Source organism: Sminthopsis crassicaudata, chromosome 5 (genome assembly GCF_048593235.1).
Source record: "Sminthopsis crassicaudata isolate SCR6 chromosome 5, ASM4859323v1, whole genome shotgun sequence".
Taxonomy (NCBI): Eukaryota; Metazoa; Chordata; class Mammalia; order Dasyuromorphia; family Dasyuridae; genus Sminthopsis; species Sminthopsis crassicaudata.
In genome coordinates, this window is record NC_133621.1 from 311180056 (window position 1) to 311187621 (window position 7566).

A 7566-nucleotide genomic window follows, 5' to 3' on the forward strand; every position below is an offset into this window, starting at 1 on the left:
AGAAGGACATTCCAGGAGGGAATCTTATGATAAGAGGCTTATAAGTAGGAGGAAAAAAAATATATATATGAAAGATAAGACCCAACCCTGTGGGGTGGTGGGCTACCACAGCACCAGGGAGAAATGATTAGAGTTGGGTAATTTACTCCTAATACCTATAAGCAATAATCCTGATTAAATTTAGGAAGAAACTTCATAAATTCTGAAGTATTTTTCTGGTAGAATATTTACATATTGTTGATGTCGAAACAGAACAGAGCATTTCTAAGTATCTCCTTTATAAAGGTGGGACATGAACTTGAAATCCTTCCGAGTTACTCATTCTTGTTACCTTTTGAAAATCTAACAAATTTGTCCATCATTTTTCTTCAGTCTTAAAACCATTTGCGGGGGGGAGGGGCGGGGGGGGGGGCAGATCTATCTGAACATATTTAACCGTCTATTTATCCCTGCCTCACATTGCCCAGTGAATCGTCTAACAGATCTCTAAAGCGTGGGTGTTCTTTAGAATCACGGTAAGCTGAGTGCTGGGTGGAATTGAAGAGGGAACCCCCAAACTCTGAAAATCTCCTTCAATTCTGCCTCCGTGAGGGGACTCCGCCCAAAGCACAAAGTTTGAACTTTGTTATCTGGGTGGGGTCGGCTCAGATTTGGGATTTTCAGAGTTTGGGGGTTCCCTCTTCAGAAGGACCCCAACTGCCAACTTCTTAAGCACTGAGCAAATTTTCAAAGCAGAATTCCATACCAAAGTAGAGGAGAAACCCCCCCCCCATCCCAATTGAGCAGACAACCAGACACATGGAGACAAACTACCCCTTAATTGGTAATAACATGCTCGAACTCAAGACATAATGGGCAAACTCTGCCTTCGAGAGATGTTTTTCTCACACTCACTTTCAAAAATCGCCCAGTCCCCAATGATAGTTTTATCCCCTGATTTATTTCTTTTTTAATAATTAATTGGAGAGATGAAGCCATTTATGATTGACCTCTTTAATACGATGGTGAGTTGGAATTCTTTAGGGAGAGGAAATGCTTCTAAATAAATGAAATCTTTAGCATTCTAGAGTTACTACAGCAAGTTTACATAGCAGACAGGAAGTGTAAACCAAATTGTTAAGAAGCATTGAAAAGAAATGGATGGAAAATGCCCACCCCTGGGAGAGAGCCCTCCGGTGCCGATGACTTTGGAAGCATATTCCTCCTCTCCCTCAGGAATATTCACGCATCTTCTCATCCCGGAGAGTGCGCCCTTGAAAGGTATCCAGAGAAGCAGCCTCTGACACTCCAGGAAACCCGAGCTAATCATCCGAGCGTTTTCAGTGGTTGGAGCTTTAGTTACTTTTATTCTCTTTCATCAGCCTCCAAACGTATCTGCACAGATCCCTTAAGAGATCAAAATATGGAGACAGGAAGGAGAATGGCTTTCCATGGGGCGTTGCTGGAGCGCTGGGGCTGAGTCTCTAGGTTAGAATCCTGAGACTGGGCCCCCTCAGGGGTTCGACTGGTACTGGGGCGGAGGAAGGAGAGAGAAGGGAGAAAGGGAGGCGTCGGGTCCCCTCTTCACAGTCCTACAATCCTGCTCCTTCTTTTTCTTCCCTGGCTCGAGACGTTTCTTCCCCCCCCCCCATCTCCCACCTCCGCTCCCCCCCATCTCCCACCTCCGCTCCCCAATTGGCGGGGGCGGAGTTTTGTAGAAGAGGGGCCAGGAATTTGGCTGGGGGCGGGGGGAGCGCGGGAGAGGGCGGGTTGGAGAAAGAAAAAACTCCGCCAGCCCCGGGGCAGGAGGCTCCCAGGAAAAAAGGGAACTAGCAAAAAATAAGGTGGCCGTGCTCCCCCTCCCCTTCCCCGCGGCGCCAGTCTCTCTGCTATTGGCCGAGCTCCCGCGGGGCCTCCCCCTGCCCGCCCCGCCCCATTTCCCTATTTTCTATTATCTCCTTCTCCTATTTACAAAAATCTCTTCCGGGCGGGGAGGACGGCGGACCGGGGAGAGAAGCAGGCGCCCCCAATTCGAAGGGACCCGGGAGCCGGAAAGCGAAGGCTAGGGGAAGCCCCGGCCGAGGAGCTGGAGTAGGGTCTCTGTCTCGGGGAAGCCGTGCGCTCTGGGAAATGCCACATAGCATTGACCGCTGCATCTCCGGGCGGGCCTCAGCCAGCTGCACTAGCCTAACTAGCTCCAGCACCCGGGAGCTGAAGCTTGAATTTCTCCTGAAGCGGCCGTGGCGGCGGCTGCGGGGACGCAGGGAGGGCTTCCGCTCCCGACCCCCACGCCCCGCTCCGGAGTCGTGGTCCCGCGTTCCGCGTGTCCTCGGGGGGCCGCGGGGGCTTCGAGTCCCTGTCCTCCTCCTCCCCTGCTTGGTCTGGTCTCCATGCCCGCACTGAGTTCCTCCGTGTCTCTTAAGCGTTTTTAAAAACGGTTCCTCATGTCTTTTCATGTCTTTAGTTTACTTCGGCCCAATTACCCAAAGGTCTCCTTCCCCTCTCAAAAAGCAGTGCCGTCCTATGGAGCCAACAGTGGCTTTTTTTTAAAGAGGGCGAATCAGCATACGCTGCGTGATGCCTGTGGATTGGGTTCTCTTCTCGCATCTCTTCTTTCAAATGGTGCTTTGTGGTGATTCACTTTTTCATTGTTTTTAGCATCTGCCGGTGCTTTCTATTTACATCGGTATAGTCGCTGGGTCTCGTTTTCTTGGCTCCTTATTCCATTCTCCGTTATTCATATAAATCTTTGGATCCTTTGTATTCATCGCCAGCTCATTTTTGTTACTGCGGAATGATATTTGCGCACCAAAATGTGTGCGGACAATGCATCTACTTTGTTTCCACTTTGCACAAAAACTGTCGCTAATAAATATTTAGGCATCTGTGGCCATTCCCCCCCCCCCCCCCATCGATAGCTTTTTGGGGACTTTAAGTCCAGAAAATGAGTTGTTGGTTCAAAAGATAGGAACATTTCAGTGACTTCATTGCCCATTCCATGTTGTTTTTCCCAATGATCTTGCCGTTCTTCAATTCCAGCAGCAATGTATCAGTGCGACCGTCATTCCATCATCTGTCCAATGCTGAGAACTGCCCCATGCTTTTGTCATCTCTGCCAATTTGCAGGATGTGATGTGAACCTGGGGTTCTTTTGATATGCATTTCTCTTGTTAGTGATTTGAAGTAGTTTTTTTTTTTTTTTTTTTATTAATTTGTTGGTGTTGACCATTTATCTCTTAGGGAATGCCTTTTTGTTTTAGACACGCGTATAAATGGATAAATTATGAATACATATTACATATTTTGATACAAACCCGTATTAGACAAATTTAATATGAAGATCCCCCCTCATTTAACCACTTTCTTTTTTTATCCTAGATTTATTTTGTCTGCAGACGCTTTCCCAATTTCATGTAATCCACACTTCCTATTTCATCCTTTGTCATTACCTCTTCTCTTCTTTGATTAAATATGCTTTTCCTATCCATAGTTATGAGAATTATATGATCTGCTTGTCATCTATATTTTTCTGATCATTTATATTAAGGTCACATATCTTTTTAGAACGTGGGTCTACACTTATTTCTGCCAGATGATTTTGCAATTTTCTCTACAACTGTTTGTTTTTGTTTATTTATTTTTGCTCAATTAATTTTATGTTTTCCACTTTATCAAAGACTTACCTATTGGTACCCACTTTATTTTTTAGTTTATTCCATTGATCTGTTTTGTTTTCGTTTTTGTTTTTTTAACAAAAACCGAAGGTTTTGAACACTGCTGCTTTATGATAGGATTTTGAGGTCTGGATGTGCCATTCCACTTTCATATTTACCTCTTTTAACCATTTCCTTTGGTATTTTATTTTTGTGTTTTTCCAAAGCAGTGTCCTTTATTATTTTGAAAATTCTATAAAATATCCCCATGGCAATTGATTGCTTTTGCATCACAATGCAAATTCACTATGGAAGTATCCTTTTTTTTTTTTTTTCACTTTCAATAGTATTTTATTTTTCCAAATACATTTTTTATTATAACTTTTTATTGACAGTAGATATACATGGGTAATTTTTTTTACAACATTGTCCCTTACACACATTTCTGGTATGACTTTTCCCTTCCCTCCCTCCACCCTCTCCCCTAAATGGCAGGCAGTCTTATAAATGTTAAATATGTTATAGTATAATCTAGATACAATATACGTGTGCAGAACCGAACAATTCTCTTCTTGTACAGGAAGAATTGGATTCAGAAGGTAAAAATAACCTGGGAAGCAAAACAAATGTAAACAGTTTACACTCATTTCCCAGTGTTCCTTCTCTGAGTGTAGCTGATTCTGTCCATCATTGATCAATTGGAACTGAATTACATTTTCTCTTTGTCAAAGATATCTGAGAGATGTGTAGTAGTATCTCAGAGTTGTCTTCATTTGCATTTCTTTGATCAATAGTGATTTGAAACACTCTTTTATATGAGTAGAAATAGTTTCAATTTCATAATCTGAAAATTGTTCATATCCTTTGACCATTTATCAACTGGAGAATGATTCGATTTCTTAAAAATTAGAGTCAATTCTCTATATATTTTGGAAACGAGGCCTTTATCAGAACCTTTGATTGTAAAACTGTTTTCCCAGGTTATTGTTTCTATAGAAATATTCTTAATGCAGTTTAATCTTGAGATTATGCAGACTTGGAAAAAAACTTCAGAGTCCAGGTAATCCAATTTCTTCATTTTGCCAATGAGGGATAGTCAGTTCCTCAATATACCTTAAATGACTGATATGTACCAGACACTGTGTTAAGCATCAGGTGGTACAAATGCCAAAAAAAAGAGGTCATTTATACTCTCAAGAAATTTATATTCTGATGAGGCAAGACAACCCAAAAAGGAAATTAAAAAGTTAAGGTAGGAGTATTGGAGAAGAATAACAGATGTCTAAAGCAGTGTATCAGTGTAGGAAAGGAAGATATGGGTGGCTTGGATGCCCTCTTTCAGTGCAGATTCAGGAGGGATTCTCTACTCTGTTGCCCTCCAATAAGAAGGGTAGCAGAAGGTAATGAAGAGGTGTGAATTGGAGGGTTAATTTCATGTTGTGAGAAGAGGTTCCTAGACCATGGTATTGTAGTGGGAAATAAAATGGAAAGTAAAGATGGAAATAGTCTTTTTGCTGTCATGTCACTCTATTGAATAATATTAAACAATCTAAAAATTAGAGTTTTTTATAGAGTCTATTCGATGGGCTTAGTCCTATACTGTTATGAACTTGAATTTTTAAACCCAAATATATGTGTATATTTGTAGATATACATATATGTATATCTGTATATACACACAGACATATATACATATGTGCATGTGTTTGTGTAATTTTCCTTTGAGATGTAATTTCATTAAAAATAATCCATTGTATTCAGGAGAACCCGGGTTCAAATCTAATCTCAGACACTTAACACTTCCTAGCTGTGTGACCCTTGGCAAGTCACTTAACCCCAGCCTCAAAAAAAAAAATAATAATAATCCATTGTTTTAGCCTATTAAGATCTTGGATTTATGTTAACTGCTATTTTTTTTTTCACAAATGACACTTACAGTTCAAACCAAATAATGGATTAAAGTTTTCGACAATAAATGTCAGAGGTTAGATTTCTGCAGGTGCTCCATGGACTCGGTAGTGATTATTTTTTTCAGTACATTCATTCAACCAGTTCTGAATCCTCCTAATTAAATTCTCATCTGTCTCATAATCATCAGGTTTCCCTATTAGACAGAAAAGATCCCATCTCTGGGGCCTGAAAGTTACATTTACAATTTCTAATTCTAGCAGTGGTTGGTTGGTTAAGAAATCATATACAGAATGGTAAGACTCATCACTGTTTAAAGTGAACAAATCTATTAGTCAAAAAGCATTTTAAGTTCCTACTATATGCCAAGCAGAATACTAAGAAGCTTCAAAGGGGATATTGTGGTTCAAGGGATATGAATATTGTAGTTACTTCATTTGCTTAATTCCATATTTCTTTTAAAAATGATTGTCCTATTCTTTAATTCAAGCAGCAATGTATTAGTACGCCTGTCATTACATAATCTATCCAACCTGAGAACGGCCACATGTTGGAGATATAAAGAGAGATGAAAGACAGTCCTGGCTCTTCAGGAACTCAAAATCTATTACTTCAGGAACTAGAGTGCTATTTTAAAAAGCTATCTCATTCACACAGAGATGAATATGATCACAATTGTGGAAAACAGGTAAGAGCTCAGTAATGTAAGAGTATAATGTGAAATAACAGCAATCACAATGCACAAATAAGCAGAATAAGCTATTAGTTAGAAGTGAACTTACCCACTGCCAAGAGTAACTACTTTGTGGTATATTATTTTAGTCAGAGGGTAATAGAGCCTTTGCTTTAAGTAGTTACAAATTTCTCGTGATTATTTCTAGGAAGTAAGTCAATTAATTCATTAGGATAGGATTTGCAGGTTTCAAAGTCTTGACTCTTAAGCAACAGTGTGACCTTGTAGACTGGTTGGATTCAATTACTGACTCTGATATAGTACTGCCTGTGTGATTCTATGCAAGTCATTTAAGTTCCCCACTATTTCAAAGCTAACAATTTATTAAAATTATAAATTACAGGACAGGTGGCAATTTCCATAAATCGAATTTCCTATGACAATAAAATCTAAGGTCTAAATAAAAATGCAAGCAATAAATTTAACTAAAAATATTAGACATTATTAAATTTTTTTACTGCCTACCATATTTTGGGCACCATACTAAGCATTGGGGATACAAAGAAAGGGAAAGGACACTCTCTGCTGTCAAGGAATTCACAATCTAAAGGGAGAAAAGAGTAGAAAGAGAGGAGGAAAACCCTATAAAGAAAAGGATAGTGATGCAAAAGGTAGAAGTGGACAATTGTACGATCATGGTAGAGGATGGGTCTAAGTCCATTCAGAAATGGGGATCAGGGTTGCATGGTCAGAATGATGCTTAAGAAAAATCATTTCAGTAAAAGGATAGAAGATGAATTGGAGGATAGCACAGAAATGAGTAGAGGAGACAAAACAGAATAGGGTTGAAATAGTCCAGGTGAAATATGATGATTGCTAGAATTAAGGTGTTAGCTGAATAAATATAAATAATGGATCAAATGTGAGGGATGTTGGTGTAATACAAATGACACCATTTTGCTACTAGATCAGCACAGTAGATAGAGCATCAGATCTGTGTAACTGTAGACAAGGCATTTAACCCCATTCTACCTTATTTTCCCTACTCTTAAAAATGCAGACAACCAAACATTTACCTTCCAAGGTCATTGTGAAGATAACATTTAAAAATATTTGTAAAGCATTTTGCAAATCTCAAAGTATTTTTTGAATTATTATTATAATTGTTTGTCGTTGTTACTATTGTTCTGTATTATGAAGGAGACTGGAGGGTCAAATATGATGGCAAAAGTGATGAATTCTGCAAAATGGAAGGAGATAGAAAACAAGGGCTTCCTATTTGTGAAGAACTGGGCTAAGCACTTTCCAAATATTGTATCCTTTGATCCACACGACAACCTTGTTTTGTTATTT